Genomic DNA, 27,231 nt, shown 5'->3' with positions numbered 1-27,231 from the left:
ATCTTGGGCAGAGTAAGAAGAGGGTCTAACCCAATACTTGCTTTTCTAGGACATAAGCCAACTCACCTGCAAGTCCGAAAGGAAATTAAAAAGAAATTGTTTTGCTCGTTCATTAAATTCTTCCCCTTTAAGACAGTCAGTTTTCCATGTCAGTTGGGGCTTCCATGCTGAACTTTAGGCTAAGCTGCTAATGAACTCAGCTCTTAGGGTGAAACTGGGGCAAACAGGGTTAAGTGACTTGCCCATTAACTAGCAAGTGAATGCCAATGCTAAGCCCCTCCTGCCCTCTTCAATGTAGATTCAGGCTCATTTCACTGTTCCCCCTACCCTTTTCCTCCAAAGGCAAGGCAGCCCTAGAGAGATAGGCCTTACACAGGGCAAGATGGGGCCACTGTCTCTGAACCCAGCCTTTCCCCCTCATTTGTTTTACCAAACCCCAGCCAGCCTCTATAACCAAGAGGCAGATTCAATTCACAGCCTGCCCAGGAGCCCCAGGACAAGACAAACAACTTTGTAACTCACTTAGTTTGGCCTAGAGATCTGCAAAAAGCCAATGGGAAAGGTTAGCTTTTCTGATAAAGCTCTGGGGCTTTTTTTTAAAGCCAAATTTAATCTTCCGTATTACTAACATTACCTCTCCTGAATTCTCACAATAATTCAGCAAATATTTATTAAATACCTACTATGTACAAGTCTAGAGGCAGTGTGGCTTCATAACAATTAAATTCAATACCAGCTTTAGGACTTGCAAGTCACTTTAAACACATTATCTAATTTCTTTTTCACGAGACCGTGAGATGAGTATTACAAGTATTCTTATAATCCCCATTCTACAAAGAAACAGGCTCGGAAAGTTGAAAGTGACTTGCTTTATAAGAGCTAAAAAGAGTCTGGGGGGGGGATTCCAACAGGTCTTTCTGAGGCCACATTGAGCACTCTTCCCCAGCAGTAGGGGGTGGGGGGGAGGGAAGTTGAAGCCCTTCCAACTGGATGTCCCATAAGCACCTGAAACTCAGTAATTCTTAAAACAGAACTCATCATCTTTTCCCCCTAAAACCTTCTAGTAACTGACCCAGGCTCAAAAACTAGGTTTCATCCTGGCTTCTCCCTCCTAATCCCATACATCGAAGGCACTACCAAAGCTGTCATTTGTCCATTCACACCATCTCCCTTAAATACACACCCACTCATGGAGCCACCACCCTGGCAGAGTTCCTCATCAGCTCCCAGCTGGACTACTGCAATAGTCTTCTAATTGGTCTGTCTGGTCTCTCCCAACTTCAATCCAGGTGCCACTTAATTGTCCTTCCTTCTGAAACAACTTCCCATCCACTCAATATCTATCTTGTAGATACCTAGTTATTAACATGTCTTCTCCATGTGACCTTCTTGAAGGAAAGGATTGATTTTACCTTACTTTGTATCCTAAGAGCTTAGTCCAATGCCTGGCAAATAGGAACTCAAAAATGCCTTTAACTGATTGACTCAAGGCTTGCCTTAGAGACATACTGTCTATATGTGGCAGACAAGTCTCAACTTTCAAGCTAAAGTTCAAACACTCCTGAGCTAAGACTCGAAGGTATACATGAGTTTTACTCTTGAGTAGAGTGGACAGTAAACACAGCAAAGAAATCACAGGTCCAGACTCATTCCTCAAAGATGCAAGATTCCCTCTCCTCATCCAAAGGATGACAGAGACCAATATCATCCAAGTTCCCACGATAAACACTGCCACTGACTGAGACACATTAGTCAACGCAACTCCATAAGAACACTAAGACTCCAGGAAGATTCATCCCACCTCTGGGCTAAAGGCTTGGAAAACCCAATACCCATCTATTCCAGGGAAGGATTCCCAGAATCCAGTGTTCCTTTCTTCACCCTCCTCCTCAAATTCTTGCTGCTTCTCAACTGACCACCTCAACAAGCAAACAAACTGACTGGGTTGGGGGCCACATCCACCAGAATGGCAGTATACCAGCAAGACTGTCCACACCCCATGCCGCCATCTCTCACTCCAAAGCAAAAACATTGAGATCAGAATGAATCAATGGGAGAGGGGAGCCCCAGGATGCATCCGGAGGCCCACACTCCCAGTTCCCTGAAAAGCAATCTTGCTGCATTTGGAAAAGAATGCTGTTGCTACAGTTGTCTTCATAATCCATAACCTTTGGGCGAACTGTATTGAGGTGGGGATTTGAAAAAACAAAACAGAGAATTCCCTGGCCCTTAGAAGGGATAAAAGTTTGCCCAGTTCAGTCAGCCAAAAGAAAAGTCTAAAAAAAACCACTTAGCACTAAATACTCCCACCCTCCCCCTCCCCCAAACAACACAGCAGCACCACAACCCACCCAGCTGGGTCTGCTTGTAGGAAGTGATAGGAACTATTTAGATGGGAAACTTAAATGGGGCGTGGTGGGGAAATAGTAACAAATGAAACAAGTCTTTTCTTTCTGTCTGTGATTCTGTGATATTAAGAGTCTTATCTGGTAGAAAGAACACCAAACTTTGAGTCAGGAGACCAGCTAGCTGCGTAACCTTGGGCTAGTCACTGTCCCCCTCTGCATCTCGATTTCTTTACCTGCAAAACATCCTTTAAGGTCACTTTCCAACTGGGCCATTTCTAGCTCTGTCATTCTAATTCAACAGGCAGCTATTCTGTCCATGGTACCATGAGAGCCAAAGTCAAATAAAGGCCTGGCTTTAAGAGTTCCCAGGCTCTTGCACACAGCCAGAGAAGATACAAAGAGTGAGAGCATGAAAAGCTAGTGGGATTCAGGGCAGAGAGAAAGCATTTCTGGCTGGAAAAATGTACAAATTATAGCCATTAATTGTGGCCAGCCTTTGGGGCGGAAGGGGAAAGGCAGTCCCAAAGAGAGGAAACTGGGAGAGAAGACTCAGTTCAGAATCAGGTTTACAGAGCTCAATCTGGGCCATCAAGGCCTTTTAATGACACACCACTCCTGCCCAGTTGGGGGTTGGGAGAACTGCTTCAGCACTTTCAGAAGGAGCTCCTTATCAGCCTCAACCAGCCGTGTTTACAGTTTAAGAAAAGCAAGGGTGAAGAAAACAGAAAGGAAAGGTAGTTATGTTCTGCAGGGCACATGGCAGTGTTTTTTCCCCCTTTTCTTATTTCATCTTTGTTTTAATATTTAAATTTAAAACAAATTAGTAAAAATGAAAAGGTAGTGGGGTGAGTACATGGGATCCTGAAGCTTAGAAACAATAGAATGTTATCTATTCTCCACAGCCTTCCCCCCAACCTCCAATCTCCAGCAAAAAAAAAAAAAAAAGAATGGATCTCTGTTCCATTGGGTGTAGAACATTGTAGTCCTATGTCCAAGGGAAACTGCTAGCCCAATCTTCTCAGGGGTTCTCTAGTGCCCATATCAGTTATCCTAGGAGTGACAGTATGGGGGAGCTTGAGGAATTTCTAGTTCAGGGAGCATCGCTGGGCAAAAAAAAAAAAATAAGATTGTTTAATGCCCTTTCTATACTTAATAAAATTCAATTAAGTTGAACATTTTGAGGACCTCATTTCCTGAATTCAAGAAAGAAATGAAGCTCTCAGGAAGGAAGGGGAGGTGGTGGAACCAGTAAGGAAGGAAGGCAACATATTTCACGCCTTCTCTTTTCCTGTCCATCCCCTACCTCTTATGTCTTTTAAGAAATCCTAGGGGCATATAGTGTATGGGTTTGGGTGTGACTGTGTGTATTCATAAGGAGGTGAAACTCAAAGCTCAAAGACTTCTTGGACCCTTCTGCTGGGTTGGCTAAAGTCTACTAAGTGAAATTTTTAAAGCTTTAAGCTTTGAAGATTGTTCTGTGTAGCTTTTACTGGGTAAGATTTTTTTTTTTAATAGTCACTTTATCAAGGTTGTAACTGGGGAATGGCTGAATACACGATAGCATATGAATGGAATGAAATGTTATGTAGAAATACGAGGAATTCCACAAAAGCAGGATGATCTGTATGAACGGTTGCAAAGCAAAATAAGTGACAAGGGAAAAAAATGCACAACTACCACAAGGTAACAGAAAAACTCACTCACAGGAAGTAGAATTTTGAGTAACTGAAAATCCAGCAATGGTCCCAGAGAACAAATAATGAAATGTACCTCCTTCCTTCCTCCCTACAAAGAGTCATAGGAGCCATCATGTTACATAGAAACGAGCAATCAAGAGGTCCTAGGTTTGAATTCTGCCTCTGCTAATTAGCACCTGTGTAATATCTTGGGCAAGTAATTTACTCCCTGAGCCCTCAGTTTCCTCATCTGTAAAATAAAGAAGTTATCAAGATGGCTTCTAAGGTCCCATCTGACTATGATCCCATGACTCCCAAGACAGAAGGGGGCATATACTGTTACAGTGTCCCAGAATCAGTTGTTTTTGCTTACTTTTCTTTGTTTCAAGGGATAGGTCTAAAGGGAAAAGGAGAAAAGAATATCTAAAAAGTATTATTACATATAAGGATAAAATGCTTCAGTAAAATTTATTTTTAAACAAAAAATTAATGCAAAGCCTCTTGAGGAGTGTCCATCTGGGGAACATTCCAACAGCAGAAGTCCACTCTGGGGCTGGCTGTGCCTAGGTGGCACAGTGAATAGAGTTACCAGCCCTAGAGTCAGGAGGACCTGAGTTCAAATGCGACCTCAGACACTTAACACAAAACTAGCCATGTGACCCTGGGCAAGTCACTTAACCCCAATTGCCCTACCTCCCCCAAAAAAAGAAGAAGTCCACTCTGACAGAACTTTACACACAAAGTCTTACTTGCTACTTGGAAGATTAGTGTATTACTTGAGCTTGGGAGTTCTGAGCTTCAGCAAACCTAAGACAACATACATTATGATAATATAAGTCACTAGTGATTCATCCCTAGTGGAGAGGGAGTCTCTAAGCCCGGACCGTAAAAGGCCAAGGGATGAGGTCCATGACTGGCCACTTCACTTCCGAGCCTGGACGAGGCAGAGAGGCCCAATCTCAATTAAGAAAAAAAATCCTTCAATCCTGAAAACAGACCTGGGAGAAAAGAAGGGTAAAGGTTAAGATAAACATTTTAAACAAAGCTATTTTATTCTTCTAGTTTTTTATCACTGTATTCCCCACTGCCTATTCAAAGATCCTGGACACACAGAAGGTGCTTAATATCAGTTGAATATTGATATGTCTGGGCCCCACTGCCCACAGGCTAAAAAAAAAAAAATTAATGGATTCTATCTTGTAGATTTGGAGGCAGAAGGGAACTTGGAGACCATCTTGCTCAAACCTCCCATTAGACTGTATGCTCCCTGAGGGCAGGGACTGTCTTTCTGTCCCTTTTAGTATCCCCAGTGCTCAGGACAGCGCCTGGAACATACCAGCCAATAAATAAATGTTTATTGATTGATGTGAATGACTTTACAGATGAGGAAAAAGCCCAGACAGGTGAGGTTGCCCAAGGGTCACAAAGTTCAGAAGTGCTAGGGCTGCATCATCCCCTACAACTGCATCATTTCTGAACAAATATAGACAAGACTTTTTAAAAAGTCAACCAGGGGCGGCTAGGTGGTGCAGTGAATAGAGCACCGGTCCTGGAGTCAGGCAGACCTGAGTTCAAATCTGGTCTCAGACATTTAACACACTTACTAGTCGTGTGACTTTGGGCAAGTCACTTAACCCCAACTGCCTTCCAAAAAAACAAAACAACAACAAAAAAAAGTCAACCAATGCTGACATTCTGTCAATATCAAAACCTGGCTAGAAGTCACCAGAGATCTAAAGAGAAAACAGTTTGAGTGGGAAACAGACTTGAAAAGAAGTATCTTCGAAGCCCTCTGTTCCTTAAGGACCCAAGGGAAGAAAAATGGGAGGGAGAAGTTGGGAGGGAGGAAAGGAGGAAGAGAGAGAAGAGAATCCAGGATTCTTCTTAGAACCAGTTGGTACATAAAGTGTTTGGGCTACAACGTTATAATTACTGAGGCTGATTAAGTCCAACTTCAAAGCTGGGATTACAATGACATCAGTCCCCCATCAGCCCCGTGTGCTAAACTCACAGCCCTCTCAGCTCAGCCACAAACCAGTGGGGCAAGGCTGAGCACACCAAATATTTCTACTATTATTTCAGCATGTTTACAAGCTGATGATTACTGAAGTCAGTCCACACATACTCTTTTTTTTTTTAAACCTCTTATCTAAACATATGTGCAGGCCTCTGCCCTTCTAGACAAGCCAGACAGAAGGGCTGGCATCAGCAGCACGTGTAGTGTGGCCACCAAACAAGGCATCAGGGCACACACCAGAGGCAGGGGGATTTCCTGAGACAGTCTTCCCATCATGCCAGATGATCCCTGAGCTCTCTTCTACTTCCAAAGCAATGGGTGTAAAGTAGAGGGGCAGTATGGCCTAGAAGAAAGCACACTGGACTTGGGGTCAACAAGATCCCAGTTCAAATCCTATCTTAGACACGAACTAGCTGTGTGACACTGGGCAAGTCATTTAACCTCTTTCAGATTCGATTTCCTCATCTGTAAAATGGAAAGAATAATAGCCCCTACCTTATATAATTGTAGTGAGAACCTCAAAAGGCGCTATGTAAATGTTGATTATAACAATAACTATTTTTGACAGATTAGTAGCCCTTTGCGGTGGAAACAATAATAGGCTGCTGAAAAGAGGGCTAGGTTAGCGCTGGGTTAGAGAACCTTTGGCCTCCAGGACACGTGTGGCCTTCTAGGTCCTTGGGTGCAGTCTTTTGACTGAGTCCAAGTTTTGCAGAACAAATCCCTCCATTGAGGGGATTTGTTCTGTGAAGTTTGGATTCAAAGGGCTGAACCTGAGGACCTATGGGGCCCCATGTGACCTCAAGGCCCCAGGTTCCCCACTCTTGGTTCAGAGTTGAGGAAGACCTTGGTTCAAATTTGGTCTCTGACCTTCAAAACTTTGTGACCATGGGCTAGTTCCTTTAACCTTCCTCAGCCTCAGTGTCCTTGTTTGTAAAATGTAAGTGATAGTGCCCATAGGACTTAACTCTCAAAAGGTTCTGGAAGGACTGGAGCTGATATATAACAAAAGGGACTTCTGTAAGTTTTCAAGTGCTAGGAGACCATGTGGCCAATACCCATAGCAAGGGCAGGATTGCCAGCACTCATAGATAGCTGAGACATACTAACTAACTGCCCATGCAGTTGCCCTGGCCTTCCTCCAACACAGCCCTCCTTAGTCCCAGGGACTCATCAGTGGCACAGTGTTTACACAAAGAATTTTTTTTTGAGGGGGGAAGGCAAGGCAGTTGGAGTTAAGTGACTTGCCCAAGGTCACACAGCTAGTAAATATGTCAAGTGTCTGCGGCTGGATTTGAACTCAGATCCTCCTGACTCCAGGCTCTGTTCTATTCACTGCGACACCTAGCTGCCCCTGTGGCCTAGTGTTTACAAACACTTCCAATGCAGAAATCAACCTCAGCTGGAGGACTAGCCCTGAGGCAAGCAGTTGCCTCTGGACTTTGCCAAAGATTCACTCCCAGAAATCTCAATTCACAAAGTAAAAAAAAAAAACAGCAGCCCTAGTGAAGGCTAATTATCTGAACTCCACACACTCTGATGCCTCTTAAAAACCCCATCTCCCAATGCTTACGAAGACAAGTTATTACTCCAGGATTCCTAGTAATTAAAGATCTCAGATAGAGGCGTAGGTGAGGGTGGGAGTGGGATTGATAGGATCGTCTAAGTCTGGCTAGAGAAACAACAGGCTTGTCAAGACTGCTGCCCAAGGGAAGGAAGTAGGGCCCGGATGGGGGAGTGGGGAGCAAGTGCCAACACAAGCCAGGGATGGAGAGCGGGGCACTGCAGCTAGCCATGGCACACTTGCCTTCTTCCTCCTACCCCAGGCCGACCTGCCTGCTGTAGTGGTGGTGGTGCAGAATGTAGTTATTTCATCTTTAACTGAAACCACATCAGAATATTTGTATCTTAAAGCTAGCAGGAGCACGGATCAGCAACAGATGTCCAAACTCCCAGCAAAACCACAAGGTCTCCAAGGTCTCTGGCAGCACCTTTTGCTAATCTCCACCCCCCACCCCCATCCCCCAAAAGACCCTCTCCTCGGCACAGAAATAAATGCTAAATGCAAGGATTTTCCATCTGAAGAACCCAGGAGTCCATGAAGCAAGCCCTACATCTCCTCTGGTTTCGGGAGCCTCTTACTCCTCCCGGGGTCACATATATCTTGACAACGCAAAGCCTGGCTTGGCTGCTAGGCTGGGGTTGGTAAAAGTTGCCTCCAATTCTCCAGTTCGGACCAGGCAACCAACCACAGGTGCCAGGATTGAGACACCTCTCCGAAACAATACTTCCTTCCCCGGGAGGCTAAGCCGGGAGGTGGGCCCAGGGCGGGCACAGCACCGGCTTCCACCTGAGTCCTCCCTCACACGGAAGGCCAGGAGAGGTGCCGGGAGAGGCGCCGGGGCATCCAAGCTGGCCCGAGTGGGAGCTACGGCCCCGAGGGACCTCCCAAAGGCGACATAGGGCAAAACATAACTTCCTGTTATTAAAGCGCGGGGCTGGAGGGGAAATATCCGGGGGGGGGGGGGGGGGAGAAGCAGTAGGCTGGGAGAGTGGAAATGAGCCGGGGCCACAGGTCAGAGAGACAAGACAATATTTGTGGGACTTCGGTTGTGTGGGATTTGACTGGTCCTGAAATATCCTGAGGTAGGACTGGTATCCGACCAAGCCGGTGGATTGTTATTTGGTTTGGGTTTTTTTTTTTTGGGGGGGGGGAGGATTGTTTTGTTTTTAAACGGGTTAAAGGCTGGCAGGCATCTCAGGTGGTCGAGTTTGTTTGCTCTGATAGTTTGGTTTGTTTAAAATAGCGCTTTTCTGATAGAGAGAGGATCAAAGTCTCCAGCCCAGAGCAGAATATGCCTAGGGGCACCCTCCCCCTGGTCTTTCCAGAGCCTTAACGGCAGTCAAGAAAACCCTACGACCCCCCAAGCCCCGGTCCCTGCGGCCACTCCTGGGGTTGGGGATGATGAGGCCCTGGGCCCCCCGCACCTGCGTCCAGCCCAGAGTGTGGACGCTCCTCCCCGGTGCCCGCCCCGCAAACCCCGACGCCGCAAGCCTTACAATGCGCCACGGCGCTCCGGGAGCGCATGGTTCTTGGCCACCGGCCCCGGCTCTCCTCCACCTCCTAGTCCGACCCGCGGGCGCAGCACCCCGGAACGGCAACAGCAAGGCGGCTGGGGACTGACTGAGCCGGGAGCTCCAGCCTCGGCCAGTGGAGCTGCCCCACGGGGGCGGGGCGGCCTCCCCCAGCCCGGCCTCCCTCCAATGGAAGGGCAGCCCGGAGCCCCGGCCCCGCCCCTCTGGGCTAGCTGTCACAGCGGGCCGGCGCACGTGGGCTGGAGCTGCCCCCGCTGCCGGGCCCTGGAGGAGTCCCGGGGGGCGGAACTGGCCCCAGCACCAGCCCAGCCCGCTTGGGGAAAACGGACCCGCCCCGCTCCAAAAGCACTCAGGTAGGTGCCCCTGCCTGCCCAACCAGCGCTTTCCCCGTGAAGCTCCAGGTTTGCGCCGCCCCCGCTACCAATTGGACTAGGAGTGAGTGGTGCGTCCCAGGCTGGGCGCGGAGAGAAGGGTGCAGAACTGAGGACGCCGCACTCCCACAGGCGGGGGTGGGAGCGGAGGGAAAGAACAGAAAGGGGGAGGATCCCAGCTGTTGGAGATGGGCGCAATCCGGCCTAGAACCGGGAAAACTGAGTCCACAAACACTGGTCTGGGGGCCAGCGCTCCTGGGTCCGGTTCCCCGTCTTTACATTGGAAATAGCACTAAGTAACCCTGTGGGTCCCCGTAGCGATGGCATTCTGCTGTCTTGGACCCCAATATGACTTCCTGGTTCCCTGTCTGCAGAAGCCTGGGGCGAGCCTATGAGTACAAAGTCCTTTCTGCTGGTGCTGCAGAATGTCTTAACATCCGACTTCCTCTCACCTCTCACTAGGACGCAGATCTCATCACCTCTCTTTTGAGCTTTTATAACTGGCTTCTAACCGACCTGTCTTCAACGTGTTCTCTCTCCAATTCATTCTTCACCCAGTTGCATAATCAACCTGACACGCTGTTGTGGTCGTGGACAGTGGCTGGTTCCAAACCCTTTAGTGCTCCCCCTTGCCAATGAAATAAAGTACAAACTACCGATCCAGGCATTTGAAGCCCTTTACTGCCTGATTGGAAGGAGATGCATAAACCATACACATGATGATTTGAAGCGTAGCGAGAGAATACTAAGCTAACAGAATCAGGAAATGCTTCCCCAAGAGATGGCAGAGAAAGAGCCCAGAGGCCTGCCAGATCCAGCTAGAACCGACTTCCAAGAGATCGGATTGCTAAATTTTCATTGTGAACATTTCTGAAAATGCTACAAATCGTGCTGATTGACTAGACCTAAGAAGCCGTTGGATATTAATAATGTAGATCACACTTAAAAGTGAGGTATACACATTCCAAGCCCCCCAGCCTGGCTAGTTGTTAAGGCTTTACAAGCACACCCCGGGATGAGGCTTGAAGGAAGAGAGGGACTGTAAGAAGCAGAAATAATGTGATTATACATTCTATGTGGGGAGGGGGAGGAGTGGAGGTCTCAATTCAGAGAACAGAAAATGAGCTGATCTTTGGGGAATGCAGCATGTGAAGGGTGCTACCAGCCTACATAGAGAGGCCGAAGCCAGACTGTGAAGAGTTTTAAATGCCATGAGGAGGAATTTGATCCTGGAGAAACCTCTGAAGATGCTTGAGTAGGGGAGTGACATGCCCTGACTGTGTTTTAGGAAGATTATTTTGAAACCTTCCCCAATACACTCTTCACCTCCTCCTGCTGAAAGTGACCTCTCATTCCTTCATAGGATTCCGCCTGAACCTCTCTCCTTTGTACTCATGCCGACCTCCTTTGACTCCTGGTTATCATGGTACTTGTTCTTCCACTACTGGATGGTAGGCTCCTTGAGAAAAGGGTCTGGTACAAATCATCTTCCTTGTTCCAGTGCTGAGCCCAGTGATGTATGGAGTGGTGTGTCAGCAGTGCTGAATCAAACATATTGAAAGGACAGTTGTTGCTGATCTGGTCTTCGGGCATCCATTAACTTATGTCTTCTTGCTCTGTTAAGTACAAGCACTGATGCTCATTAAATCCTGGACTGGCACCTGGGTGATCATTTTATTTTTTTATTTCAGACTTAGAGAAGGACAGCTAGGTGGCACAGTAAATAGAGCCCCTGGCCTGGAATCAGGAAGACTGGAGTTCAAATCCAGCCTCAGACATTTACTAACTGGGTGACCCTGGGCAAGTCACTTAAACACTTACAGCCTCAGTTTTCTTAATCTGTAAAATGAGGATAATAATGGCAGCTACCTCCCAAGTTGTTATGAGGATCAACCTAAAACATGTGTAAAGCATTTTGCAAACCTTAAAAGGCTAAATAAATGTTATCTGTTCTTATTTATTTATTAGCCCCTGACCATTTTAGACCATAGGGAGGCCATTGTTTTTTAATCCCTATTTTACAGAACAGGAAACCAGAGACACTGTGACTTGGCCAAGGTCATGGCTTGTAAGGCCCTGAGGGGAGACCAGAAGCCAAACCTCCAGAACATAACCCAGAGTTTGGTCCGGTGGCCTTTAAGAAAACTGTTAGACTAATTGCTGTGAGCTGTTAGGCTCCCTTGCCTCATCAGGCACAACAAGCATTGCAGGTGTTTTTATTCTCCCCTTCTCTCCTCCCCAGGATGCTCCCAGTCAATCAAGAGAATCCATAGAATCACAGAGTTAGAAGAGGCAGCCATCGAATTCAGCCCAGAACTGAACATGCATGCTCTCTCTCATATGCCTACTAAGTGGTCACTTTGACTCCAATGAAGACATCTTTTTATAGGAAAATCAATCTTTTCCAAACCACCAGTGGGAAGCAGATCTCAATATAGAAAGTTTTCCTTTCCCAAATCTGCCTCTTTCCAATTACTTTGTAACGAGGACAAAACTAGGCACTGGGAGAAAGTAAAAACACAGAGGTTCGAGTTCTGACCTTCATGGAGTTTCCAGTCTAAATGGGGAGCACTGAACTCAATCTTGGGGAGGGGAAAGGGGAGTACTTACAGTGGTTTTGTATGTGATGATTGGGGCAGTTAGGTGGCACAGTGGGTAGAATGACTCATCTTCCTGAATTCAAATCTGACCTCAGACACTTACTAGCTGTGTGACCCTGGGTAAGTCACTTAACCCTGTTAACCTCATTTCCTTCAGCTGTAAAATGAGCTGGAGAAGGAAATGGCAAATCACTCCAGTATCTTTGTCAAGAAAACCCAAATGAGGTCACGAAGAGTCAGACGTGACTGAGCTGTCTGAACAACAACAGTTAGGTGTTGACAAGGAAGCAAGAAGCCCAGACAGAGAGAATTTGAGACCCCCAGTTTAACAGCACCACCATCTTCTCCTGATCTATGTTGCTGTGAGGTAAGAGGAGGTAAGAAGTGGGTGGAATGCTGGCCTGGGAGTCACAATGACCTTAGTTATATGTCCCTGGGCAAGGTACTTAAACTCTCTGTACCACAGTTTCCTTATCTGTAAAATGAAGGGGAGGTTGATTTGATGGCCTTCCAGCCCTAAATCTATTCCTGACCCCCTTTGGGAAAGATGCTAGAGTAGGTTGCTATTTCCTTTTCTTGAGGCAAACAGGGTTAAGTGACTTGCCCAAGGTCACAGAGCTAGTGAGGCTAGATTCGAACTAGGGAAAATGGGTCTTTCTGATGCAAGCCCAGCACTCTATCCATTGTACCACCTAGCTTCCCCTTGTCCAAGGTCACCAAGGTATTAGTAGCAGAGGGAGAATTTGAATTCAGGTCCTCTGACTCCAAACCTTTTCCCATAACACTCAGATGTCTGCCTCCATAGCCATTTTTTTTTGAGGCAGTTAGGGTTAAGTGACTTGCCCAGGATCACACCACTAGTAGGTGTCTGAGACCGGATTTGAACTCAGGTCCACCTGACTGCAGGGCCAGTGTTCTATCCACTTTGCCATCTAGGTAACCCCCCATAGCCGTTTACTTAAACAATTGGAGTAAAGCTAAGCCGTTCCCTGGATGCAGTAACTTCACCAGGAAATTTGACTCATGTTGCTTCCCACAGCTTTTAATTAAAATGGGCAGAATTCTGGAAATAGAGTTGTCATGGCAGTTGTTTCTAGGTCACCTGTGTCTGTAACTTCAAAGGCAGAAAAGTCTCTGTCTTTGAGCAACCACCTTTGATCCCAGAAGAGGCCAATGGATCTCATGGGAGTCCTGCAGGAATGACCACCTCCCTCCCAGCTCTCCTCAAGCAGACCAGATCTCTGGGAAAAGAAGATGAAGGCTTGGTGGGTGTGTTCTCAGAGAATTTCAACAGCTCTTTAAATGAAACCACCAAGGCTTTCTTTTTTCTTTTTTTTAAGAGGAGATTTTAGATTTAGAGCTGGGAGGTTTCTCAGATGTCAACTAATTTAACACTTTCATATCAGATGAGGCCCAGAGAAGCTGTGACTTGTCCAAGGTCACACAGATAAGTAAGGAAGTAGGAGAATCTGCCTCCAATCCCAGCACTCTTTCCTCACAACCTGAAGAGCTCAAAAGGCCTGAATTTAGAGAAAGGATAACTTAGACAAAAACAGACCCAGTTTCTAGTCCTGGCCCTGCCAGTGGCATTCCGTGTGATTTTGAGAAAGGCCCTTCCTATCTCTGGGCCTCCATTAACTTATTTTTAAAATAAGAGGTTGCCCTTGAATCCTCCAAGGCCATTTTAGACACCTTCTGTGATTATGTATCTGTTCTGTGTGTGTCTATGGGTTTCTGAGATAGACTGGAAACATTTGTGCTTGGCATCTGTTTTCTGAAATACTCCCAGTTAGTCATCCCAGAGTTTGAGAAGCAAGGTCATCCAGGCCTTGTCCCAGATCTGTGTCATTTTCACTTCCTACAGAACATTCCATCTCTTGCAGAAGGTACCCTGTTGGTGAGAAAGGCGCTCGGGACCAATGGGGGATGGTGAAGGTCAGAATTATCCAGGGAAGTTTGGGAAACAGGCAGATTCCTTTTGTGAAATATAGAAATAGCCTTCAGAAGAGCTGTTCTGTGGGCCTCAAGAGGCTCAGACAGAGAACCGACGAATCAGAAATTTGTGAGTCCAAATTGGAAAATGACAAGCCAGGACTATCAGGGCAAGTTAATGTTAGCCCTCGAAAAAGATCCAGCAAATAGAGAGGCCAAGGGTGGGCGTGGAGAGCACAGAAGCATCTGAATGGGGCACTGGATCAGTTAAGTCGTCCAGCTAGAAATAGCCAGTGAATATCTGAGATTCCCTAAGGCAGTTGTGAAATCCAAAGGGAATCACTCCGGTCCTCCAGACTCAGAAGAGTGGTCCCCTAGGGATTGGCTGATCCTAGGGATGAGTCAGAACACAGTCAGAGCCACAAGGGCTTCAGATAACAGGACTGGCTGACTCACAGGGTTAGTCTCACGGTCATGAAATAAAAGGGTCTCATTACCAGGAAAAATGGAAAGGATGTTCTCCATTACACACTCACACCTTCAGCCCTACCAGCACATCAGAAGGAGCTTCACCCAGCACCTAGCTACAGACTGGGATCCTTAGAATCTCTTAGAAACACTAACACCTCATGGGAATGAATCCCCCCTCCTCTCCATCCCTCCCTCAGTACAATAAGCTCTCTTCAGAAGTCAATGCATTTTGATTCAGAAATTAGAAACTTTTTAATTAAAAGCGCCTTGTCCCTGCCAAGAGGTTTTTCTCTTGATAAAAGGGAAAAGAAAAAAATAAAGAACCCTTTCGTCCCCTGGAGACGGCTCAACCTTTGCAGAAAAGATGAAGAGAGATTAGGGTCAGCCGGTGGCTGAATGTAATAAATGCAAAGGTAGCCATTCTTGTCCTTGGCAAATTTACACTTTCATTAAATCCATTTTCCTTGGTGTGACTATGGGATTCCTTAAAGGCAGATTGTGAAAGGACCAAACCACCTTCATATGTTAAACTTGGTGTGTTTGATGTTTAAAATTTGTTGAAATTTAATGTTAAGTTTGTTAAAATTTGCCTTCCCCCTTCCAATATGGCCAATCTTATCCCTGCCCCCTCCCCACCACAATGAGCTTTTCTCTGTGAAAAAGCAAAAAGTTAATAAAAATTTAAAAAGAAAAAAAGTTCCTCAGAACCAACTAACAAGTGACCTACCCAGACAGCATTTACATCGATCCACACCCATAGTCTTCAACTTCTCCAACAAAGAGGAAAGAGTGTTTTGAATTCTCTTCCTAGAAATTTTATAGATGGCAATAATGATGTCAACCTGCCCATGCCTATGATCTCGGGTCTAAGAAGTAATCAAACTATGAGGAAAAGGAAAGAAAACAAATGGTTCTTTCTCTCTTCAGGACAGATGTGTCCCACCTAGTGCCACTAAATGGCGTTGCCAAAACACAACATTAAGTAAGAGGACTTTCAGAAGCTCTGAGTCCGAAAGGAGCCCAGAGGCCACTAACCCCAACCCTGCTTCTAGGCTGAATTTCATATCCAGTTCAACCTGTACCTGAGAAGGGAATCTCAACTCTCCAACAAATGACTTTTACTGAAGCCCTCCTGTTCCACTCTGGGACATCTGAAATTAGTAGCAAGTGTGGGATTTGGTTTTTCCCCTCTTCATACCATGCCTAATTGGCTTAATTGCCCCTTCTACCCATTGCTCCCACCTTTACTTCTGACACCAAACTAAACAAACCTATTAACTCTTCCACCTGCTGGCCCTTCAGATACTTGAAAATAACCACCAATGTCATATGTATATGTATATGTATGTATGTAGAGAGAGAGGCGGGGAGTGGTCTATGGCCCTCTTCCCCCAAATCATCTCTTTTCCAGATTAGACACTGACTAGAGAATCTTTGGGGTCTCTCCCAGCTTTAGAGGGTAGCTTGATGGCCTGGAGTCAAGAATCATCTTCCCCAGTTCAAATCTGGTCTCAAGCACTTACTAGCTATGTGACCCTGGGCAAATCATTTAACCCTGCCTGCCTCAGTTTCTGCATGTGTAAAACAAGCTAGAGAAAGAAATAATGAACTACTCAAGTATCTTTGCCAAGAAAACCCCAAATGGGGTCACAAAGAGTCAGATGTGACTGTACAATGACAACCAAGCTTTAGATCTCTGATCTCAAAATTATCCCACTTCCTTAAGCCAATTCTCATCTGGCCCGACCACAATCCTGGTAGCCGTCCTCTGGATGCTCTCCAGTTAATCAATGTTCTTCTTAACACATTGTACCTACAATGCAACAAAATGTCCCAGATGTGGACTGACCAGGGAAAAGTACAGCAGGATTAGCATCTCTCTAGTTTATGACACTAGGCTTCTCTTCATGAAGCCCAAGACCTACATTAGTTTTTTTTTCCCCTACAGCATCACACTGCTGATTCTTATTGGGCTTGTGGTCCACTAAGACTCCCAGATCTTTTTCCAGTAAGCTATTGTTCAGCCACAATATTGCTCCCCTATCTTATACATGGGATGTTGATTTTTTTAACATAAATGAATCTTTCTATATAGCTCTCTATTAAGTTTAATCTTATTTGATCCAGCCCAAGGTTCTAGCTTGTTAAGATCTTTTTTAATCTGGACTGTCATCCTATACGCTAGCTATCTTTCTCACCTTTGTATAATCTGAAAATTGGACATGCATGGCATTTTGCCTTTATCCAAGTCATTGAAAAAAAAAATTAAATACTACAGAACCAAGGATCAATCCTGAAAGTCCTTCACAGGAGACCTGCTGGTGTGTTGGAACTGACCACTGAGGATGTCTCTTTGAAATGGCCATTTAACCAGCTCTGGATTCCTCTACCTCAGGGGTGGCAAACCTGCCGCCTCAAAGCCATGTGTGGTCCTTTAAGTCCTCAAGTTTGGCCCTTTGACTGAATTCAAACTTCACAGAACATATGCACTTAATAAAGGGATTTGTTCTGTAAAACTTGGACTCAGTCCAGAGACCACACCTGAGGACCTATAAGGCCACAGGTTCCCCACTCCTGCTCTAACCAACGCTATTGTTATGGGGCCCACCTCTCTCCAGCTTTTCTACCAGTATGGATAGCATCAGTGACTTGCTAAAATTTAAGTACACAATATCTACAGCATCCCCCTGACCTTCTCGTTTAGTGACCCATTCAAAAAAAGGAAATGAGAGTTTTCTGACGTGATCTGGTTCTAATGATGTGGCTTTTGGAAGTTCCTGCTTCCATTTCTAAATGCTCACCACCTCTCCCTTTAATAACGTTTCAGAATTTTGCCAGGAATCTAAGTCAAGTTCACTGGCCATAGTTTAGGATGCCATTCTCTTTTCTTTAAAGTAACAAAAGAAGCTATTTCTTTGTCCAATCCTGCAGTATCTCTGCCATTCAGAAATCACTGCCTCCTCTGGCTCATCCATCCCTCATCTAAACAGTAAAAAGCATAGTTCATATTGCTTTTGCTATTTCGAATCCAACCTTCCCCCCCCCCTTTGTTTCATGAGTTCATTTTAATCAATTCTTTGCAATTCAACGAACATTTATTAAGTACCTGTTATCTGGCATCTAGGTGATAGTGGCTAGAGCCCCTGGGCCTGGAGTCAGAAAGACCTAAGTTCAAATGAGACCTCAGACACTTACTAGCTGGGTAACCTTGGACAAGTCCTTTAACCCTCTCTACTTCCGTTTCCTCATCTATAAAATGAACTGGAGAAGGAAATGACCAAACCATCCAATATCCTTGCCAAGAAAACCCTAAATGGGGTCACAAAGAATTAGACAAGATTGAACAACAAGCAAGACACTTTGCAAGGTGCTAGGATAAAAAGCAATAAGGAAACAACCCTTGCCCTCAGGGAGCTTACATTCTACTCAGGGCATACAGCGCTTACTCAGTGAAGTGCCACTGAGGTCAGAAGCTTACGATTTCATTTGTGTAAGATTCTCCTCGTTGGTGGAGAGGATGATGATTCATTCTGTGCTGGCCCTTGGGCAGAGATGGTGCTAGAATCCTTCCTGCTTGAAGACGCGTGGTCTCAGATTCATTGGGAAGACAATGGGAAAGAGAAAAGATTTTAGAAGGCAAACATATGTGAGAAAGGTGGCTCCTGATTTACAACTTCCTTTTCTAAAAGATTTTGGAGAATTTCCCTTTGAGTGAGATTGAGGCCTCCCCTCTTGGTTATGCTGAGAAATCTCATTCCTAGTGAGAGGGCTCATTTACTCTGTGTATTACTTGGCATATTCTAATCTTTATCACTCTACTGATTTCTGTTTGCCGTGCTTGCATAAATGAGTTTTATTCACTATTTGTGATGAGCTCTTGTGTAACTAGTATTTGGTGGGAAGAGGTCAAGCTTTTGGATATGAGATTGGGGTACACCTTCCTCTTTAAAGCATAGTGACCAGGAAAGCAGTTTGAACTTAAGAATAAAAACAATTCTCTTAGACCAGAAATATTTCAGGAAGCAGATTCATATCATTCTAGTCTGTTATTCACTCCCTAAGAAGAGGAGAGCAGCCTCTTCTGCTCCGCTCCAGGGAAGAATCAAAGTATTTCTTGGAGAGGGATGGGCAAGATCCCCAAGATCAAAACCTCCCCTCAAGCCATATTTAAACAAACTCCTGTGGACATATACGCATAACCTACATGGGCGATACATATACCTTGCATAAATAAATACAAAAATACAGAGAAATTAATACATACTGTGATTCAGATCTTACCTCTCTCTCTTCGTTTGACCAAACAGGAAGCACCATGTAATGCTAGGATTTCCCATGGCAGGTTGGAGGGGGCTAGCCAGCAGAAATGTAAACCCCCAGAGCTCATTACAGCTAGAACTCATGTCCTGGCTAGGTGAACCTGAGCCTGGGTATTAGACTGATCTTTTCTATGTGTTTTTTCATGATCTTACGTGGAAAAGCATCAATAAATAAACACTGTTAAACTTTAAATCTTTAAACTAAATCTACATTTTTTTCTTGCCAAAAGTTTTTCTCTTGATAATTTTTTTTAAAAATTCTTTCCTTGGATACAGCTCAGTTTTTTCAGAGTAGATAAAAAGTTTAACCTGAGCCAATGGCTGAGCATATAATAAATTCAGAGGTATTTGGATAAAGACGTACATGACATGCTTATCAGACTTGCAGATAACATAAAGGTGAGAAAGATAGCTAATACTCTGAATGACAGCCAAGATTTGGAAAGATCTTAACATGCTAAAACACGGGCTGAATCTCTTAAAAAATTTAATAGGATAAATGTAGACTCTTTCACCTGGGTTAAGAAAATAAACTTCATAAGTGCAAGATGGAGGAACTGTAGCTAGGCATCAGCTTGTTGGGAAAAGATCTGGGGGTTTTAGTGAACCACAAGTTCAATATGAATCAACAGTGTAAAATGACGGCAAAAAACATGTTATCTTACACTGTATGGAGAGAGGTATAGCATCCAGAACTAGGGAGAGAAGTGGTACTCTTGTACTTTCCCTTGATCAGATCATATATGGAATGTTTTGCTTCATGAATCTGAGATGGACATGTCTAGGGTTGGAGGCCACCTTGAGTTTGAGAAGTTTGGAAGTCTTGAGTCTAATGGGTAGAGGTGACAGAGGACAGGGGAACTTTATGTATCAAAGAGGATACCACCTACAAGGAAAGGAAATCAACTCCTGGCCTGGCTTATCAGAAGACATGGACTTTGAGGAGAACAGTGTAGACCCAAGGTGAAGTATAAAATGCCAGATCAGCAGTCCTGAAAACTGTTTCCTGTTTAAATGGTTGTAAGTATTGAACTGTTAATTAATTTATGAAATTATAAATTAGAGGCAGGCATGGCTGGTTCTTTGGGCACTTTTCAGGAAAGACCAGGATCGGCAGTGTCATACAGGAGGCAATCACACTATAATAAGGCACAGAGACAAGTGGCAAGGACATAGCCAGTAACATGAGGCAAGGGAGTAGGAGAGTGAAGAAAGGCACCATGGGGATGAGGATGGGGAGGGGCAGAGGTTGGGGAGGGGGAGAGATGGAGAATGTTGCTCACAATTGGGAACATTAGGCAGCATGGACCCTTAGGAGACAGCTGAGGGCTGGGGAAGGGGGAGGGCCAAGGAGTTTGAAATCTCGTGTTTACAGAGTTTTGGGGGGGAGACAGACCAACTCATATCTGTGCTACCTTGGGGTTACCTCATTAACATATCCAAATCACCTCAAAGTTTTTGGTAAAACTTCAGTCACATCTCAAAGTTAAGAGCACCTTTTAGATGTTCTGCTGGTCTGAAGCTGTGAAGGTCTGGAATTTACATATCATAGGACCCAAAGGCTCTGACAGCAGCACCTAGATGGCTTCTGCTGATTCATCACATATTAACCAGGGTATGAATTTTGGTTAATATATTATACAATTTGTAAATTATTCTCCTTTGATCTTTTGGATGATTTTCATGAGACTTCCAAGTTTCCTCTTTGCAACTTTATTTCCTACTAAAACACTGTATTGTCTAGAAGGATGGAGGGGAGTGGTAGAGGGTGGTGATGGGAGTGGTCAGGGAGACCAGAACAAGATATAATTTTAACACAATATGATAATAATTAGTAGTGCCATCTGTTTCTATCAAGCATATATGTTATGTTGTTATTAGCATTTCTTTTGTATGTAGGAAATAAATACCTGATTCATACTGTACATCGAACACCTCTTTACTCTACACTTTCTTCTCTGCCCACCTCCTAGCATTAGGAAGACCTTAGACATTAGCCAAAACCTAAAACTGATCAATCTTAAGAAATTTCCCCTAGGGCACAGCAGGTAGGGAGGATTGGGAGGGCATAGTAGACCAAAATGTATGAGAGAAAGGATTGTACCCTCCTTCATTAGAGGTTCAACTCCCCCCTAGTGCTGAGCCCAGACAGAGCCACAAGCCTGGTTCTAATCAGAGGGGTTTCTTTGTGGAGAGGCAGGGGATGTAGTGCCTCAGAATCCTGGGCCCAGCATCTGGTTCCTCATTGTTAAAAGTACTTAAAGACATGTGATTTTCTTAGATAGGTACTCAGATTCCCTCTACATCTTAGAAAATGCTCTTCAGGACTTGCCATGGTTATCTCCCTGAGACTAGTCTAGTGGTAACTCTCTCCGATCAAGTTTACCTGGATCTCAGTCAATCATTAGGCCTACACTCAAGCCTTCCCTTGGCTGTTATCTGTGAAGAATCCAGAGTCACCCCTATGCCACAGTGAGATGCTGTGGGACTTGAGGGGAATTAGGACCAAATGTGATCCAGGGTCCTTGCTTGTGGATTAATTAATCAATAAGATTTTATTAAGTACCTACTATGAACCGAGCAATAGGATACAAAAGTAAAAATGAGACTTCCCCTGCCCTGGAGGAGTATTGTTGTGGTTGGCCCTTCACTTTTGAAGAGGGCTAATGACATCATAGAGTCATGTCACGACTCTAACGTGCATTGGATTTAAGTGAGGCCAAGTTGCTCAGGGTCATCAACCTCATTCTCTTCCAGAGTCAATGAAGTCCAGCAACAAGACAAAAGTCAAGATGTCTAATGATTCAGTGCATTTCCTTGATGTCCTTCTCAATGTCTGACTAAGCTCTAATGGTCCCACAGTGCCTGCTTCAAGCCACCTTCATGACCATTGGAACAGATTGTTCTCATCCACTCAGTTTACCAAAGGAAATCTTCACATGCTTGGGGTAGACATCCCCCTGCCTCACTGACAGGTTTGAGGCCTATTGGTTACATTCAGCCTGGTTTAGCTTGTCTGCCCAGATGCTTTTGCCAGGGTGTGGCCACCGCACATGCTGTAGCTCCTGGGAAGCACAGGTGAGAGTCAAGGACTGTACGTTCTATCAGGGGAGATAGCATGTACTTGTATAACCATACGAAAAATAAATATATAAGCATGAAGTCATTGCAGACCAAGCAGGCACTAGGAGATGGAAGAGAACCAGAAAGCCCTCACAGAGAAGGTAGCACTTGTTCTGACCTTTGAAGGAAACTGGGACTTGTTCTCTAACTTTACCTCCCACTGTTCATTCAATAAACATTTACTGAGTGGCTACTGAAGCTTCTCCCTTACACCTTGTACTTTCTTCCCTCTCAGCTAGCTCATTCTGTTCCCTTGTCTTTAATCTCTCCTGTCTTCCCTCCAGCAAAATCCCTCCTGAGCTTCAAAGCCCATCTGAGGACTTTTACTGTCTGAAGAATTTATTCTCACAATACCGGCCATGAAGTGACCAGGGACAGTGGTAGTGAGGCCAGTTTTCTCAGCCATATATAAATGTCAGCCTTGGCTCCAGCCCCATTCTTAACCCTCAACCCCAACCCAACCTCAACCCAGCCCTAGTGCCAGGAAATGGGGTAGGCTGGAAGGAACATTGGCAGTATCCCATTGTAAAGTACTAGTATTTCAAAGATGGGTTTCAGAGGCAAAGAGCAGCCTGGAATCATGAAAAGTGACTACATAGTTCCCCAAAAGTGATTTGGCTCATTCTCCCATTACAATCTAAATCAAGCTTAACATTATGGCTGACTCAGTCCAATTAAAGGGAGTGGAGAGTCCAACGAGGCAGGCACATATTACCATAAGAGTCAAGTATGGGCCAGCAAGAGAATGATGTTTGTCTTCCAAGAAAGGCCCTTCCAACCTAACTTAGTTCAGTAAGGGTCATCTTTGGATGGCTTACAATCTTCATCAGCAGAATAGGAACTCCCCCTGATAAAAGCAGCAGGCAGGTAGCCTAGTGGGCAGAGGAGTGGACTTAGAGTCAGGGAGATGAAACCCTTACTGGTCCAGTGTCCCTAAGCAAGACTCTTAAACTCAGTTAACTCTCCCAGTTTCCTCATGTGTAAAATAAGGGTAATGATGGCTCCTACCTCAAACGGTTGTTGTTGTGATGAGATCACATATGTAAAGTCTTCAAAGTGCTATATAAATGCTAGCTATTATTAAATTGAAATATTAAATCGAGACTCACACAACAAGGGGCACTAAAAAATATTATCCAGAATACATCTGATGGCAAAAGACGGCAGACCAGTTACTCGGCAAACAAGGGATTGTAGATGTTTGGTCCGTATTTGCTCTGGTATCAGGATGGTAAAAGAAATGTTAATATCAAAAGAAACAAAGAAACATCTCCAATGGGTTGGGCCCACGGAAAAGACACAGGAAGGTCAGAGGATCAGAGCTTTTAAGCTAGAAGGAGCCTTAGACACTATCATATCTAACTCCTCTCATTTTATAGATGGTGAAACTGAGGCCTATAAAGGTAAAGTGAATTTCCTGGAGTCACACAGCTAGTAAATGTCCGAGATGGCTTTGGAATCCAGGTCTTACTAATTGCAAGTTCAGGATCCTTTTCACTACACTGCCTGGGTTGCAATCTGAACCAGTGAGGGAAACGCACATACACACACACACACACACACTCCATGTTAAATATATATACACATACATATAGCAGCTAGGTGGTGCAGTGGATAGAGGGTTGGGGCCCTGGAGTCAGGAAAACCTGAGTTCAAATGTGGCCTCAGACACTTACTAGCTGTGTGACCCTGGGCAAGTAATTCACCCAAACTCCATTTGAATCAGTGTCCTTATCTGTAAAATGAGGATAATAACAGCATCTACATCCCAGGGTTGTTGTGAGGATCAAAGGAGATCATTTAAAAACACTTAGCACAATACTTGTTCTCCTCCACCCCCAACACACACTCACACACACACACACACACACACACACACACGCCCAGTCCAAAGGCACAAACTTTAGGGAAGGCTGGAGAGAATAGACACATAGCATGTTCATATCAGCTGAAGTGACACCATCCAGCTCCATGCCCAGAGGAATTTCTGGCCAGTAGCAATGCCAGACAAAAGCTAGAGAAATCCTTCCTCAGTCTGTGTGGTTCAAATCATTGAAATGGCTTTCAAAATATATATATATCATCTAGGAGCTATCACAGATGGGCCTTGTAAGCAATGAAATCCATTTAACCAGCAGATCCTGAAAGGATTTCCCTTTGATCAGCCTTTCATGAACAAGCCAGCCTGGATAATAGCAAGAGAACTTAAGGGTCTTTGGCCAGTTTTCTCTTAATGAAATATTTCTTTGCTGATACATCCTCCAATGCCTAGGCTTGGTATGAAACCTGAGGACACAAGCTGTTTAAAACTCACAACCAGGGGGCAACTAGGTGGCACAGTGAATAGAGCACCGGCCCTGGAGTCAGGAGGACCTGAGTTCAAATCCTGCCTCAGATATTTAATAACAAAAAACTAGTTGTGTGACCTTGGGCAAGTCACTTAACCCCAATTGCCCTACCTTCCCCCCTCCAAAAAGGAAAAAAAAAAACTCACAACCAGAGAGTTCACTTTGAGCATGGCATTGAGCACTGACTGAAAAAAAAAAATCTAAGTTTTATGTTGGGCCATTATGGGACTGGTGGATTTGGAGTCAGAAGACCTGAGTTTAAATCCTGCCCCTTTGACTGTTAGTGTGGCTTTGAGCATGTCACTTAGTGTCTCCACCCCTTGTAGTCTTTGCCTATAAAAAGCAAAGATGGGACTAGATGACCTTTGTCCCCTTTGAGCCCTAAATCTCAGACCCTCCAAGCCTGGGGACAGTTTCCCTGAACCATTTAAAGAGCTCCTCCCCCCACTTGCTGTCTGTGCAGTGGTTTAAAAAACAAAATCCAAAAAGATCACAATTCCTTTTTCAGAAAGGACCATTTCCCTCTGAGGTGCCTCTGAAATTCTTCTCTGAGTTCTTCCTGATTTGAATAGACAAGACTTGAGGCAATACTTTTCCTACAGGGCTGGTTTGGACCTTTAAAAGAGGTCTGGATTTCCCAGACACTCCAGGAGTCTCTGGAGGCATTTGCTTTTACTTTGCTGGCACTTCAGTTCATGGTAGTAAAATCCAACTGGCACTGTAGGGGTGGGGAGTGGAGATGCTTTAGAGATGAATAAAATATTGTCCCTTCCATTGTAGGATTTAGAAGTTATCTGGGGAGATTCACTACAACCAATGTGCATCAGTGACTACAATAATTAAGATCCTGTGCAATCGGGAGACAAAGACAGACATGAAATGGTGCCTGACCTCGGGGAGCTTACATTCTGCTGGGAGGATATGTAGCTACATAATTAAATATAACCAAAGGTAAGTTTAGGGGAGAAAATACAAATGGAAGGCATCATGGAAGTCTTCCCTAAGAAGATGGCATAGGGCCAGTTAGGTGATACTGTGCATAGAGCACTAGCCCTGGAATCTGGAGGACCTGAGTTCAAAATCTCAGACACTTAATAGCTGTGTGATCCTGGTCAAGTCATTTAACCCTGATTGCCTGGGGTAAAAAGAAAAGAAAAGAGAGAAGATGGCACCTGATGTCTTGAAGAAAGGCAAAGATTCAGAGAAGCAGAGATGATAATGGGAGTTCATTCCAGGCATGGAATTACTTACAACTTACACAAAGGCATAAAGGCATTGGACAAAATATGGAATTTTGAGTTTTAACCCAGTTTGGGTAAAACATAGAGTCTATTAAGAGTTTAACATACATATGTTAAAAATAGTGAATATAAGATACCTTTACAGATAACTCTTGTTGCAGAGGTTCAAAAAGAAGAGAAACGAAAAATGGGCTAGAAAAAGCCAGGAAGTCTTCGTGGAGGAGGTGAGGTCTATGTAGGGCCCTAAAGGCTAGGCAGTACCTGGATTGGCAGAGAGAAGAGATGGCATTTCAGGAAAGAGGAACAGCTTGAACAAAGGCATGGAGGGTGGGAATGAACAAATTCCATTTAGGAGACAGTGAGGAAATGAGCAAGACTGAAGATGGGGGCTCCTTAGAGAGAACAATGGTAGGATAGAGGGGATCAGATCTTGGAAGGCCCTGAAAGCTCAGCAGAAGGTATAACAGGAATTAGGAAACTGTTCAAAAAGAAGGAGATATAATCATGATAAAAATGAAAGATGCAAAGAACGTTAGAGACCATTGGACCCAAGCTCCATTATACAGAGGAGAAAGCTGGGGTCATTTCCAGGGAGGGTAAGTGGCAGATCAAGCACTAGGATCCCCATCTCCCAATTTCCATGCTCTTTCCTCAGGACCAGGCTGATTTCATTATTGACCCATCAAAAGTTCAGACCAAGAGAGCACTTAATGGTCTTTAAGGCCGGCCCCTTCATTTTACAGGGAAATCACCAGACTCTCAGAGTTGGGCAGGACCTTGGAGGCTACCTGGTCCATTCACTCCTGAATGTGAACACTCTCTATGGCCTCTGAAAGAAGTGGCCATCAGGTCTTGCTTGAATACCTATAATGAAGTGGAGCTCACTACCTCCCAAGACAGCCCAGCAGGACCTTTCAGATTTAATTGTTGAGAATTTTTTTTCTTACATTGAGCCTAAATTTCCATCTTATCAACTTTCTTCCTTTCCTCCTTCTTCCCTCTGGACCCAAGTAAAACACATCTTGTTCTTCTATGGGTTGGCTTTTCAGATACATTAAGACAGCTATCATATTGCCCCTTATCTCCCTCCTGTATAGTAAAATACTCCCAATTCCTTTAACTAATCTAAATACCATGTGACCTAGGAATCCTTCACTGTCTCAGTTTCCTCCCACTGTCTTGTTTATCTATGTTCTTACAACAGAGTGACCGGAACCAAGCACCACGTTTTTGCCAGATATGCTCTGAATTGGGCACAGTACAATGTTATCATCATCTCCCTCATCCCAGACACTGTGCCTCCCTCAATGAAGCCCAAGATTGCATTATCCTTTTTGACTACAAACTCAAGAGTCAACAATGGGATATGCTTTGATACTCCAATGGTATCACACTCGTCTTGGGCTTGCAGTCCCTGAAAACCCTCAGCTCTAGTTCAGATAAATGGCCATCTAGCCTCACCTCCCCTATCTTATGGGAACGATTTTCTTTTAAACCCAAATGTAAGTGGTGAAATGTATCCCTTTCATCTTATTAGAACTGTCCTAACCTAGCCTGTTGGATTCTGATTCTTTCAAATAATATGTAACTATCTTCCCTCTGTTCATTATTTTCAATTTATCCTGTACAGATCTTACTTTATATATCTTTGCATGTTTTCTGCCCCATTAGATTATGTAATCTAATCCC

General features: G+C 44.6%; 1 protein-coding gene and 1 long non-coding RNA gene across 7 annotated transcripts in view; one reads left to right on the top strand and one right to left on the bottom strand.

The window, feature by feature from the left end:
- MICAL2 (microtubule associated monooxygenase, calponin and LIM domain containing 2) overlaps positions 1 to 9,284 on the bottom strand; it is a 264,175-nt gene extending 254,891 nt beyond the window's left edge. For 2 of the 6 annotated variants that reach the window (XR_011168915.1, XM_069091233.1), the window contains exon 1: positions 9,102 to 9,279. The gene's annotated coding sequence lies outside the window, so the exon portion shown is untranslated. Of the gene's footprint in view, positions 1 to 9,101 lie in introns of all 6 variants that reach the window. The other 4 variants (XM_069091235.1, XM_069091236.1, XM_069091238.1 and 1 more) reach the window with 3 other exon arrangements.
- A 58-nt stretch (positions 9,285 to 9,342) lies between these two features.
- On the top strand, positions 9,343 to 11,168 carry LOC138163752 (uncharacterized). Its single transcript, XR_011168916.1, has 2 exons — positions 9,343 to 9,490; positions 9,971 to 11,168. It is a non-coding gene; the product is annotated as an uncharacterized lncRNA (long non-coding RNA).
- The last annotated feature ends 16,063 nt before the right edge of the window (positions 11,169 to 27,231 follow it).

The sequence above is a fragment of the Petaurus breviceps genome, unplaced genomic scaffold (assembly GCF_028583685.1).
Source record: "Petaurus breviceps papuanus isolate PSGF00001 unplaced genomic scaffold, PetGlider_PUasm1.0 188, whole genome shotgun sequence".
In the NCBI taxonomy this organism is placed as follows: Eukaryota; Metazoa; Chordata; class Mammalia; order Diprotodontia; family Petauridae; genus Petaurus; species Petaurus breviceps.
Note: the sequence above shows the minus strand (reverse complement) of the source record. Positions and strands in the feature narration are given on the sequence as shown.